The following is a 15,241-nucleotide window of genomic DNA, read 5'->3' on the forward strand; positions in this document are numbered from 1 at the left end:
ATGTTGCTCTATACATCTCGGTTCCATAACAGAAAGACGCGGCGTAATCCGAAAGTAGGTTCGCCTAATCTGCCTTAATCTATCGACAATGAGGCGCGGAGATTGACGCGCCGGGGAGCGATAACGATGCTGATGCTGCGCTTTTCCTATGTGCGAACGCTGTTTATCTTGCAGTTGTACACGCCGATTTACTGTATGCAACGAGAAATGACAAGTTGGGCAAGCCGTGACTGCTAATTAATCAAAGCCGACTGGAATTTTAGATAGTCATTTTTCATAAGATTACCCGCGAACGTTAGACATTCTTTCTTTTTTTCTTTTTCTTTTCCATTCATCTATTTGTTTAACGGATCGTGTTATAATCGCGATTCTAGAACTAACTTTAACGAGCTATGTTAGCGATGCGATAATGCGAAAAGTAACAGACCAAAAAAAAACTGCTAGATCTGTGTGTGGAATTTTAAGAAGCCATTCAATAAATGGCTCGATTTCGCTTCCCGATATCTATTTCTCCTTGTTAATTTACTCATTCGTCAAACTAATATTTTAATGTTTTCTGCGTGACAGTTGATGTATGTACATGCAGATCTAATATACATGTGCCAAATACTTTATTTACTTTCTAAATTTATATCTTAGTATTTTACTGTCTAGTTTATTACCATTTCATTTTTTAATTTCTTATTTTCGGACACTCGACGGACATTAAAACCATCGTGTCAGATATTTTTTAGCGTTTGTTACTCACGTCGGATTGTTTCAATTTTAAATGTTTTTTGCTTTATCTGTAACTAAAATATAGAATATTATCAACATTTATTTAATTGTAAATCATCCAAGTGAATGATGAAAATTGAAATAATATTGGGATGCACTGACAGAAAAATTCTTAGTATTTATAACAATAATTACATATTATCACAATTGTAATTATTATTACTAAAATGGAGTAATAACAACTATATGTATAGTTGTTCCACCAATAAATATACAATATTATACATAGTTGGTAACGAAAACAATAAATCATAGTTACTAACTTTTCATCTTTTTCTAAGAATTAGAAAAAGATTAAGAGTAAATTGAACCAAGATTAAAGTTAATCTACGCTGATAGAAACGGGCATTAGTGTGTCATAAACACCCCACGCGAGTAATATGTGGGATTAAACAGCGATGAATCGTACATAGAAATCCAGGATTGATCTTTGGCCAATTTTGCGTCAGCAATGCGATATCATAGGAAAAAATCGCGAGATGGACGCGACTGCTGGTAGGTCGGACAAGATCGACGACCTCCTGAGGGCAAAATATTCTGCTATGCCACCGCTCCCGATACGCCCCTGCGCCTCGGGCTGTGATTAGCACCCAAGCGTCAGTGCATTTCGAGAACGAGCGTGCATAACGCGTGCACGATGCACACATAGTTATATCCTTTCGTGAAGAGAGTCCTAGCCTCTCTCGGCGCTTACGGGACAGGATTGCAATGAGACTAAGGCGCTTGTCGGCAGATTAAAAAAAAAAGAAAAAAAAAAGGAAAAATCTTCGTGCCGTAACTTCCGTTTCGAATCATGACGCCCAAGCGCAACCGTAACACCGAAGTAGCTTGGACACTTGAGAACTTGGGTTGTCATTCGAGATTCTCAAATGCACATGTAATATCACTTTGTAGCAGAATTGGATACGATTTGTGCAGTTGTCATCTCGTTATGGTTCAGCTAAATTGCGATCACTATATCGTTTGTGCTCGTTTTTCTTATAAAAGAATTTGTAAGTATATAGGCTGCTTAATAAATATTTGCTTAAATTAATATTAATGTAACATTTACTTTGATAAATAAATATTTACTGAATAAAAAAAAAATACCATACTGGGAGAAAGTTTTTGATCTTATCATAATTACTATAATTATATAATAATTGTTACTGCTGTAATATTAGTAATAACTCTATGTATAGTTTTATTAATAAATATATACACATTTCTAATTGGACTAAGAAAACGGTCAACCAGAACGACATTTTCATAAAGCTAAATAGAATTTCTAATTATGATAACCAGAAAATGGTAAGCAGTAATAACTATGGTCATAACTATGGTAATAAGTAATTATATAGTCACAAATATCAAAAATTTTTTTCTCAGTATAAAAACAGGCCTTAGTCAATTTGAAAAATCCAAAACCCGATTAATGAATTAATCGAGGAGAATCGATGGTCGTTCATTTATGTCTTTTAATTGAATTCGCTGTGCCGAGTGCAGCTGCTCTCTTCCTATCAATTATATAGTAGGTCGACACGGGTACATCTAACATTCATTACGGGATCGGTTTGCGCAACGCTCGATTTATAGAGCGGGTACGCGAATCGAGTTCTGCATCGATCGGGACAGAATTATCGCGACGGACCATCTCGTTGATTGCGCGTGTCGCCGGATGGGAACGTAACGAAGCAAAACTTACCATAAAGTCCGGACGATGCAGCGACGAATGCATCACAGCAAAGATTCCTGTAAAGAGAGAAGATCATTAGAAGGATAAAGAAATTATTTATAAGATTTCTAAAATGATAAATGGCAAATTCATAAAGTCTGTGAATTACGTTACTCGATTTCTTACTTGACTGTAAAAATTTTAGGAAAATTATTAATTCTCAAGAAATTCACTTCTAAAGAAGTTGTCCAATTAGCTAATACTTTTAGAATGTCTTTGATATTCGAGATAAGAAGCTCCTAAAATATTGTATATTACGTTCAAGTTTTTATTCATATAATTAAAAAGAAACTTTTCATTTTTAAGATACTAAATTTCTAAGATCTTCAAATGTTATTATAATTGATAAAACCCCAAGTATGTAGTAAAATTTGAAATATTTTAATTGAAAAATTGAGATGAACTACTTTTGTAAGAAAAATAAATCGTATCATCTTAACGATATGATACTTAATCATATCGGAAATTTCCTTTACAGCAGAGACTTTGATTCATAACAATTTCATTTATATCAGCAAGTATCTTCTGACGATCGGGGTGTAGTAACTATTAAGTTGATTTATTTACATGGAAGTCAGAGAGAGAAAGAGAGAGGGGGGGGAGGAGAGAGAGATCGGTTGAAATGGAGAATGGAGGCGCTTTAGGAGGAAAGGGGGCAAGAGAAAAATAAAGTAAGAACCGAAGATCTTTGGGGTATCGCAGCCGAGCGGAGTCTGCGAATCCTATACCTATCTGAGCTCCGAAAGAGTTCCTCTCCGACGCGCGACGCGCCGCGCGTTAACGGGATCGGGAGTTACGTCGAACCGACTGTATGCACTGAATGTCCTTAGGCAACCGCGAGTGGTGGTAGCCTCGTATGTAGGTCTCCTCCTGTGATTGGCCGAGCGCTGCGATACGGCGCGCCAGTCTAGCGAATAAGAGGCTCTTACCGCGCCGTGTCTGTCCGGGCTGCGACTCACCGAGCCGGACTCACCTGTTGCACCTGGCTCGCTGTGATCGCGTACCGGAACCGACCCGATGAATTCGGCTACGGTGGCTACCCGGTTCTCTGAAACTGCGGCCCCCGTTGAATTTCGGACCCTTGGGTCCCTCGGGGAACTTACTGGACTTCGGATTGCAGAAAAATCCGTTCAACTTTCACGTCCTTCTCTCTCTCTCTCTCTCTCTCTCTCTCTCTCAGAAAATTTTAAAATTTTGTAATATTATATCTCTGGACAAAATGTGCACAGCTCTAGATTTCGAAAATTTTTTAAGCCTTGGAGATCTAAAGCTTTCAAGCTCTGAATCGTTGAGTCTTGAAAAAAATCTTATTGGGAAATTTATAATTCTGTATTTTAAAGAAAGAGATCTTGTTTTTGTTTGGATTTTTTATTCAAATTCTGAGGCCTAAAAGATTTGAAGAATAACTTTTTAACTAAGAGTTACCAGTAAAAACTTTTCATTGGAGACTCCAACTGAGACTCACTGCTATTGCGCCCCTGTTTTATACGCGTAATTAGCAGACAGGATGCAATCAAATACTCGTAATTTTTTAACGAGTTTCACCGGGAGACATTGAGTATAATTAGAGATGCACACCTCAAATAAAAGACGGACATCATACGTTTGGTCCGTCATATTTTAAGAAACGAGATATATACGTACCTATATAAATATGGCGGACTAATCAAAAGTTGTTTAAATGTCTCCAATTTCTTGAGGATTTCCAAGTATATAATAATAAGAAATTAAAATTTGCTATAAATTGTATTACAACTATACTTTGTGATTTTATTGTAACAAACTTTAAATTTCATTACAAATGTTACAGTACCTAATATAACGTAAAAGCTATAAATAGTTTCTAAGTTATAAATAGTCTCTAACTAAAATTAAAAAATTTAAATCAAATTCCACGAGGCTTGACTTACAATTAGAATAACATGGAATTGCGTTGGTCAGTTATGTTAATGCAATGTTATCATTTATAGAATGGAACAATTTCCATCCAATTCCATCGTCATTACGTCGTTTATTTTTTTTTGCACGACTTTGTGTTATACCTTTGTGGTTATACCGGGTGTACACGTGCGGGACGAGGGTGGTTGCTGAAGAGAGAGAGAGAAAGAGAGAGGGAGAAGGCTTAATTGCAGCATCTCGCACGTGCAGACGTTGGACGTCGATAAGCGGCGCATCCTTCTGACATCATCGATCAGAACTCGTCGACTTTTTCCTTTTTGCGGCGGTTCTTCCGCACGTTCCTGCGCTCCATCATCCGTACGGCCTGTATTACAGCGCGGCGGTGGCATTTTTCCAAGGCCGCCGCGTTATTAGTTGGGCTTTCTTTCTCCTGCCATTTTTCCGTGATCAGCCGGCCGGCCGGCCGGCCGGCCGGCCGGCACGAATCGATCTCTCGGCGATCAAACTTATAGTATCGCTACAATGAGATCCACATTTCTAACGTGGATCAGATCCGGATCTCTCGAAATGTAGGTTTCGACGGAAAAAAAGATACTTATCCGATTAACCCTGGAATCGAGCCCGCGGCCTGCAAAGCAGACGAACCTCAAGGAATTTTTAAACAAAACTCTCAAACCCCCTTTTTTCTCGCTATTAATACAATAATTGCAACAATTTGATTCCTTTGTATATAGTAAAAATATAATAAAAACAAAAATAATTTCGTAGTTTGCTTGTTATTAATTTTAACCCTCCATCTGCAAATCTTTTTTGATACAAACACAATTTTTTATATTAATTTCGGACCAATTTCAACTTTATGAAAAGTATTATTTTAAAAAATTATAATTTTGCAATATTTTTTATTTCAGTTCTCAAATTTTTATTTTATATTAGCCTATACCCGTTAAAAAATTTTTATTTACAATCATATATGTCGTCTATAAGAATAAAAATAAAAAGAAAGTTTAGAGAGAAAGTACGATAAGAAATTAAAAAAATTAATATAAACGATTTCAATCTCAAATTTCACCCTTACTTTTGCTAAAATTCAATTTTTATTAAATAAAAATTCTAACATTTGAGTTACAAATTTTTGATAATGTAACAGAGATGTTCAAAAGTAACTCTGAATTTTTCCAATTTTTTTTTTTTTTGAAAATCTAGAAGAGTAAAAAAAATAGGGCTGAACGAAAAAGTTTTAGATTGCAGACGAATATTAATAATATTCTGCATTAATAATAATTTCACGAAATCAATTCTACGGTTTTACTTTGAAATCTTATCGTGCTACTAGAATCTCGGCGGCGAAAGAAAACATCGCGAATCATGCGAGTGCGAATGAATTCCGCGACGAAGCCGGGTATAAATTATTGCCGGTCGATCGATTACTTATGCGCATTGCATTTATATTATTCTTTTTGTGTCTCTACGAGATACAAACAAATCTTTCTCGCAGGTGTACTCGTTTCTCGAGATATGTATATCATTACAAATCAATGATTGTCGGATTTACAGATAATACTGTAATTTTAGATTACTAAATATACTAATAAATCATAACAGATCTTAATAGATTATATCAGAAGGCAAAGATTAAAAACGATAAATTTCTTATAAAAGAAATTCAGATTAAAATTTGAATGATATTACAATAAAAAATTGGAATTTGATGCCAATTAAGATGTATATACATATAACAATCTCGTTCCAAAAAAACACAATTTTTTATAATTATATTAATTTAAACATAATTTCGTACCAATTTTAATTGCATGAAAAGTATTATTTAAAAAAATTCTAATTTTGCAATATTTTTTATTTCAATTGTCAAATTTTTATTTTACATTAGTCTAAACTCGTTAAAAATTTTTTATTTACAATCATATATGTCGTCAATAAGAATAAAAATAAAAAGAAAGTTTAGAGAGAAAGTACGATAAGAAATTGAAAAATTAATATAAACAATTTCTACAAACTGTATATGCCGGATAGTATGTTATTAGTGGTACCATTACTATTACTAGTACGACTTTTGCTACGCTCTCTATTAATCAATTATCTTTCTCGGGCAGGCATTTACGATGATTGATAATCCTAGTTCTTCCTTCTTCTCGGCGAACTCGATGAACATGTCTTAACCCCTCGTTCAAGTCTCCGGCGGCAGTAGGTCAAAGCGGCTAGGCTTAGGCCGAAAAGCCACGTCCTTGAAGCTGCATCGGCGCGATGGAGTCCCGGACTCGTGTTAGTGACACGTGCAGCGCGCGGAGAACCGCCAACCGCCGGTTGGAGAACCTTTGTGCACCTCGACGAGGAGAGGAGGACTGAGGAGGGCGTCGCGCGAAGAAGGGAGGGTGGCAAACGCGGGTCCCGAGAGGTAAGGGGTCCCCAAGTACCGCTATACCTGGAGTCGCCCGAGGCGGAATACATACCTACCTACCTACCTAGTACGTGTTCCCCTCTCACTCTCTCACTCTTCTGTCATCACTCCATCTTTCTCTTACCCTCGCGCCCGATCTCCTCCCTCCTCCCACTTCCCACCCTCGGAACCCACCTCGTCGCTCGAGCCCGCGCAAGCTATATACCGCTGGAAGTCCACGCCATGATGCACGCCATAGAGCAACAACGGGGACTGATCAGTGATTTGCTTCACCTCGCCGACGACGCGCGTCGCGACGTCGCCGTCGTCCTCTTTTTCTCTTTTTTTTTTCTTTTTTTCTTTCCCTTTCTCTCTTTCTCTTCTTTGTCATCTTACCGCACACGCACGCAGTCGATCCCGTCGAGTTCATTCGTCTTGTTAGTTCTCGGTCGGTCCTCGAACTTCCGAAGAGGTTCCAAGCTTGTGTGAGTCAGATTTGGAATTCAAGCTTTTCAACATCGATAAGTTTTTAGAATTTAGAAAAAAATCTTTTTCAAATTCCCGAGTGACCTATTCAGTTGGAAAATGTTCTACGAGTAACGTGTTTCTCGGTGTCTTTCTTCAATGGGGTCTACTTAGAATTCTATAGTCGACGTGGTCGACGTGACATTGACGTTACGACGACCTCAAATTGGCGGATTGAAGGAATAAAGTATTCCTTTCTGCTTTTCAAGACATTTTATCTATTTGCTGTCGAAGTCATTACAATAATCGTCATTTTAAAAATCACAGCGTGATCACGACTTCGAACTGACGTACCAAAGAAGAGAAGGAAGCACAAGAGCGCTCCTTTGTGAATCTTTCGAGATTACACATTATATATTTTCATCGTGTTAACTTTGGTGAATAATTTTGCTATCAAAACCAATTGTCATTATCGTCATCGTTGTGGTCAAAGACAACATCGCGACGACTTGAAGTTGGTAGACTGAGGATCATCATACAATCGTAGCGGCGAAGTGGAAGAGGACGCCCGCTGCGAAGAGAGCTCTCCTTCTCCTGGACTGTTCACCTACCCTACCACTTCCTCCTCCTCCTCTTCCTCCTCATCCTCATCCTTCTCCTCCTCCTCTTCCTCCTCGTCTTGCTCCACCACCTCTATCGCGCTTACAGTCGTTCGGTCGCCGGCGAGCAATACGGTTTACGGCCGCGTACGACGACGGCGTCCACGAAACAGCTGGTACCACTGATCGCTGGTCGCGTCCGGCGATCGCAAATCCTCAAGAACTTGTTCGGAAGGATCAATTCCGTCCGCATCAGCTCGTGAGAGGGTCGAGATAAGAGGGACACGTGGACCACCGGTGCCTGAATTCGTCCTCGCGATATCGAGATTTCGTGAAACGTATTCGTGAACGCGTGAGTGAGAGTGATATCCGCTTCTTTCGAATTTCCGACCTTTCAGAGACGCAACGTGGCTCCTAAATCGATTATCGAGAATTCGGACTCGATATATCGCGTCTCGCGCGAGTGCTGAAGAGAATAGCACGAATAGTGTTGAAGAGAGTTGGAAATAAATCCGGTTCCATCCCGTGGAAAAAGCCAAGATTGTCTATTACATCTTAAAGATCCAAAAGTCAGGATCTGTTACAATTGAAATATTCAAGAATCAAGATTTTTAGCAAACGAGGCTTCAAAATAAAAAAAGTCAGGATCAACATTCTAAAAATTGAATAATTATAATTCTATTGTAGTTTAAGCATTCGAGACTCAAAGTATTTACATTTATAAGAGGATTCGAGAAGTGAAGAAGAGATCCGTTATATCCTCGATAAAAACTCGATGAAAGGCAGAATCTAGAGTCTACAGTATCAAGATTGAGCCAAAAAGAATCAAGAGATTTACTACATCTCAAAGATTTAGAAAGCCACTACTCTTTGCATGCGACATTAATCGGAATCAATTACGTCCTAAGGATTCAAGTCAGCAGCAAATCGTCTATTGGTTTCCAATTGTAAATCAGACTTCCTCTCGAAAAAATAAAAGTCGTATGGCCACCGTATCGACGCACCTGCGTAGTTACCTGTGGGAAGAGCGTCGAGCCGCGACGACGCCTCCTCGCGTCGTCCAGGATGCGTTCGCGCACATGACCCTCGATCAGTGAACGACCTTTTCCGGAGCACCTGGCACCTACACATCCAACAAACCGCGTTGTACGTTGTTCGAAGGAATTTTCCCAACTCTCAACGTCCATTCCTAATCTCTGATCCTCGGAGGACTCAACCTCGGAGGACTTGGTCTACGCGGAGTTAACCTGGCAGAGAGATCTCCTCGTCTCTTCTATTCCCAGAGGTTAGTCACTCGCTTCGTTCCGGTATCGTACACATGCGTGTGTGGGCGGGCAATAGAGTGTGGGTACACGCTCTCGGTCTCTCGGTGTAACCGAGATTGCCCATGTGTGTATGTGTGTGTGTGTGCGCGCGTGAGCCTCGTGCAGGTATATATTTATCCGTGTTGCGAAAGTGCAGCGAGCTGCATTATATGCGGCCAGCGAGGTGTGAACTTTTTCGGGGATCGAGCGAACCTCGTTTTCGACCGCATCAATAAAATGCCTCCGAAGGAGGAATGGACGAGGCTCCATTTTAATTATTAAGCCATCACATCGTTCTAAATGATGACACGAAATATCGCGTTTCTCGCAAGTTCCAAGCTTACAAAATATGCCCATAAAATAAACGTCTTTCGAGAGGATAATAATAACAATGAATTCACTCCGAAGGAATGGATTCTCATTGGTGAACATACTGTATATTTTCTCGCCTAGGCACACGCACGTTTCTCCGTGTTTTCTGAAAGATCACAGGATTGCGGAATAACATTCCTTCCAACATGATTGATTCGATCATTAAGGATAACTGTTATTGCTATGGTAAATCGTAACTATGAAAGAGTAAAACGGAATCCCGGGACGGATAAAGACGATCTACGCGGTTGACGCGTAATCATAGTTGGAGCCAGCCGTATAACATCGCTTTGTCGTTCGTGGCTGTTCGCGCGTTCCCGATGCGTGTAATCTCCGTAGAGTAACACGCGACTTGACGACGACGACGACGATGGAGGTGTCGTCGCCTCTTTCGCGCGCTGGAAATCTTCGCGATGACGCAGCCTCCGTACTCCATTCGCGTCGAGAGGAAGATTCATCAATCGCGCCGGAGATTATCGCCCACGATGTCCGTTTCGAAAGGAAATTACGTACGCGGCTGAAACTAGGCTCAAAAATCCAATTCCTCGGAATTTTTTTTCGTCTTCAGAAAGAAGAGAGCCAGGGTGACGACATCACTATGTCGCCGATGATAGTTTCGTGACACCCTGTAAGCGCTTATCGCACGTCGCTGATCGCGATTAATGGAAATATTTTCAAGGAAATCGTTACTTAATAACAAGTTTCTTGAAAAGCTAGTATGATACACTAGTATTCGCGCTTATTTTCGATGGAAAATTACGATACGATGCAAATGAGTGCGTGGCGTTGCGAAGGAGAAAGTGCGCGATCGTGATTATCGTCAAAATTGTATTTTTCGTGCGCGCATCTCGTTGAGCAAACACGGAAATCATTCTCAACATAATACCGAGCAGAACTCAAGCAGAAATAAGCGCCTATGTAAAAATACAAAATTGTAAAAATTAGAGTTAAGTGTGCAAATAATTAATTATCAATTAATTAATTTATGCTACACAATTTACTAATTAATTCATATCATATATATATATATATATAAATTAAATTAACACCATATTAATTATTCATTCATATTTAAGAATAAACACTGCGCGAAAAATAGAATTAAATTGATTTGAATGAATCAATTAAGATCGAAATAAGATTAATCAGTAAGGAGGTTCATGTCTGAACTAATTTCATTCACTTTTCATACTTTTCGTTCTTTTTACTTTCGTTAACGTTTCGAGAAATCGGTTTTCTCGCTTAAAATTGACCACAATATATCCGTTCTACGTGATGAATCGCCACTGAGGCGGTGTTGCGGCCTACGAAACAAATAATTGGTGAAAAATTCCAGCTGTTCATGATACCGCGACCACGTTACGGTATTAATTAACTATAAAATTGCGGTAATGGCAAACGTGTCGCGCGTGTTAGATCGTTCCGCGTGTCACCAAAATACAAACTAGTCACGTTCATCAATTTGCAGATTCCACGTGAATTTAGATATTTAAAAAATTGAGGTTGAAAGAAAAAATGTAACAAAGACGATAATTACAATTCTTATCTTTTCCTCTTTCATATCATTCGATGATGAAATTAGTAAAACGAAGGAAAATACAGAAAATTAAAGAAGAAATGTTTTATTAAGAAATTTAGGCAAGTTTAGTTTTAAAATTTTGTTCACAAATGGAAAATTTGTTTTAAAAATAGTACATTGAATTTTTTCTCTAAAATTTTATTCTTATTTTTATCTTTATTTTATGAAAAATATTGTAATAAATATTTTTTTTTCAGTAAGATTCTTAATCTACTGAGTCAATTTTTTTTTAACTCTCAAACGACTCAATTGTAAGTATAATTTAAATAAGTGTAAATGTAATTTAAATGTACACACATACATTTTGTGAAAGCCCGAATCAAGTTTCTAAAAATAGGATACTTAATGAACCGATCAAAATTGTTGATTCTAAAAGCGATTTTTATGTTGATTCTTATGGAGCTATAGAAAAGGAGAAAGAGAAAGGATTCGCCTCTCATCGTTTGTCGCTCATGGAATTTGGATGAATTTGTTATATTTTCGTCCGGGGAAACCGTGGAAGGAATTTTGATCGCCTCAACTCCGGTCTGGCGCACCGGGTGAGGAGTGTCCAAAATCGACGCTTATTTTTCGAAAAAATTGACTCGCCTCTTTTTTTATCTACGGACATAAACACGCTGGACATCGTCAAATAAAAGCGTCGTTTAACCCGCTATTTCTGGCGCCAACGGGCTTACATTCCTCACTATTTTGATCTTAATTTAGAATCCTATAAACTTGGACTTGGCAAACAGTGAACGAAGAAAATTGAAGTTTAATTATCCGAAGAAATGAATTTTAATTTATTATAAATTAGTATAATTTATTAAAAGTTAAATAACATTTAAATTAAACTAAACTCAATTTATACATATAAAAGATAAGTTTAAATTTTTCTAGTTGAATAAGTACTATAAAGGATCTCTAGTTGCAAACTTCTCTGAATGTTTTTAAATTTTTTCTAAGATAATCTAAAATATCTTTCGTTTCCTGATCTTAATTTTTATATAGGTATCTAAAAAAAACTTCAATACGCGCAAATATTCTACAAAGAAATCAAAGACGTAGAGTTCAAAACTTTTATGTAAGCAATTTTTTAAAAAAAGATTACTTATTCTTAAAAAATTAAATATGTTGAAGTAAAAAAAAAATAATACTTAGTTTCTCAATTTTCCAAACAAATAAATCACAGCGCGATTACATTCGATTCTGCAGTTAGATTTTCCCAATAAATCCAAAGTGACTTTGTGCTCCAAACGGCACTTGATTACGATAAAAAAAAAAAATGTAATCGAACTTACGGAATAAGGGACCGCAAAGTAGAAAACGGCAGGAAACGCAACGCGAACGGGGGTAAAACAAAGAAGTAAGATCGAGAAGGCAGACGCGGCGATACGCATCTACGAGCGTGGGATCGCGTGTATGCCGGCGTTGAAGTCTCCTCCTTCGGCTTCGTCGAAATCACCGCTTCACGCGAGTGGGAGATATCTGGGACGCGCCGCGTCGCGTCGCGACGCATAATGACACCGACGCTTTTGTAATCCACGTGACTATCGTGCGCGACGTGGGCTATACCAACAAGTATTCTCTCGATGGAGTGAGAGCCACCTTTAAGTGGCCGTTTTAAAACGTGTACGTACACGTTTAAGTACACTGTATTATGTACACTGTTATGTTCTTTCAAAATTTCCCGCTATTAGAGGAGTGATAGAATTTTAAAAAGCCAAATATACATGTGTGAAATAAAAATGATTCAATTCCTCTATAGAACATCTCCAATAATAAGAGCAATTTTTCACTTTTAAATAAATAAAGTTTAAATTCAGGAAATAGTAGGATTAAAGTTGTCAAGTTAATATCGATCAGACCTTATAATCGTAAAAGTTATTACTGTAATTATGTCAGTGATAATAAAATCTCACACCTAAAATGACACGGTTAATATTATTATTTCCTCTAGTCGATATTTTAATTGTGATAATTTTTTTAACCTTTAAAAGAACTTTGTTCTAAAAAAGAAAAATAAAAAGTATTGTCCAGAAGCTTTAAAGTTCATTATTTTCACATTCCTATATCTTATAAGGATATAAATAATGTAAATTTTTAATTTTATACTTTATCTAATAAAGATAAAAAAATTTATGTTCTGAGCAAGCCATCTACTTATTCAAAGGTTAAAAAATAAAGTCATATAAATGAAGGATCGTGAATCAGATGTAGGTTCGTGAATTCATTTAAGAAGACTTTAAGAAGATTTAAGATAATAAAATATAAACTTATGATATGAAATTATACGGTAATATGAAGAGATATACGTTATTATATAATATAATATAAGATTATACCATGTGACCGTGTTTTTTTGATTAAATTGTTAATTATCGAATACTTTACACGTTTCATTGAGCAGAATGAGAAAGCAAGACGGATTATTAATAGTCCTTTTTACCGATGATGCCCGGAGGAAGACAGTGGAAGGACACGTGAGGTCATCCGTCGTAAAATACGTCGTACGATGAGAAGAACCTGAATTTCTCTCCTTGACAATCCTAGTCCTCATGATTGGGCACACAGGGTAAATAAAAATTAATATTCGCAGAATTACCTTGAATATCAATCGATCAATCTTCATTCGTAGTAACAAAATGTTTCTGATCGTTAACTCAAACTCTGAGTTTGATTTCGACATTATCGATCGCTGATCTCTAGATAGCGACGTAACATATCTCAAGATAAAAAGATTCATCGACCTTAATCTTTTTATATTAAAATTATATTAAAATTATAATATAATATAGTATAATTTTATATACAATGCAAATGAGAAGCGATTCTTCGTGAAAAGAATAAATAAAAAAAAAATCATATGAAAACACTTCCATATTTTTTATGCAAAGCTTTGCTATTCGAGAGAGTAGAGTTTAAAAAGATTAGTGATGAAGTTTGTAATAAAGCGAGTATATAGCTGAGGGATACTTTAATCGAACTCTTGAAGAACTTAAGATTTTCGGAGGGCATCTCGTATGTTCTCGGAATAACGCTCGGTCTCTAAATTGTAGAACGAAGTTGTCACTGAATGACTTTCATCAGTTTCTAGACGCTCTTAAAATACACTATAGGCAGCAATGAGTCACCGCTTTCTATCGGAATGTTAATAGCGAATGCATATGTGTTCTGGATGGGAGAAAAAAATCGATTTCTCACTCTCGTTTCTTTGCGCTACTACTTGCTTATTGATATTACGATACGAATACGAGAAGAACGTCTTCGCAAGACAGATTAAGTAGAAGATAAATGAAAGAAGCGAAGAAAGAGAGGAGGGAGAGAGAAAGAGAGAGAAGTCGACTTTGCAAAAACTTTAAACCTCGTAATTACGCTTATTTACTTCGTTGCGAAACGAACGGTCGAATTTTAAATCACAAGTACGCACACACATGTAAATAAATTCCTCTGGTGATGACGAAGTTGTTCGCTTAATCGAGACAAAATCTGTTCCTTCCATTTGCTAATAAATTAATGATTTATCATGATGAATAATTCTCGACATAAAAATATGTCTTCCTTTTAGGATTATTTTAATTCCATTCTACAAATTCTATATTCCATACGATCAAGTTATGCGCATTGAATTAAGCCTTATTGCATGATTTAATCTATTACTTTTTTTCAGTCTTGTCAAAGTAAACATTCTAAGCTTCTTTTAAAGTAAACTTCAGATTCTACACATTCTAATTCAGACCTTTTTCTCAGATTTTAAATATCGCAGATATTAAATCGTGTTAAATATTAATTTAATCTCTTCTAACTTTTCTAAAAGGCGTATTTTTCTTAAATTTTAATTTACGTTAAATTGTAGGTTAAGCGGCAATCAAACGAGGCATACTATTTTCAGATCTATTAAACGTAGATTCTACTCGGGTCTGAATTATGCGCAGTGTTGCAGTAATATACACGTTGCACTTAGCCGCGGGTTTTGCGAAGTCTAATATTTTCCCCGCGCGCGCACTCAGCCTGCACGAGTGCAGGACAGGTTCCGACGACGACGGCAGGATACTCTGACATTTGCCAGGTTGATAGTCGAGTGGTTCACCTATAGCGAAGTGCACCTATCCGTTGCATTATACATGGTGTCCCAGAATTATCGGATGTTCTTTC

The 15,241-nt window shown here is 37.2% G+C and overlaps 1 protein-coding gene across 1 annotated transcript in view; it reads left to right on the forward strand.

Moving 5' to 3' along the window:
- The first annotated feature begins 2,532 nt into the window (after window positions 1-2,532).
- LOC105145438 (uncharacterized) overlaps window positions 2,533-15,241 on the forward strand; it is a 53,981-nt gene continuing 41,272 nt past the window's right edge. The window contains exon 1 of the mRNA XM_087415123.1: window positions 2,533-9,137. The gene's annotated coding sequence lies outside the window, so the exon portion shown is untranslated. The remainder of the gene's footprint in view (window positions 9,138-15,241) is intronic.

This window comes from Acromyrmex echinatior, chromosome 17 (genome assembly GCF_024713525.1).
Source record: "Acromyrmex echinatior isolate Ae372 chromosome 17, ASM2471352v2, whole genome shotgun sequence".
NCBI lineage: Eukaryota > Metazoa > Arthropoda > Insecta > Hymenoptera > Formicidae > Acromyrmex > Acromyrmex echinatior.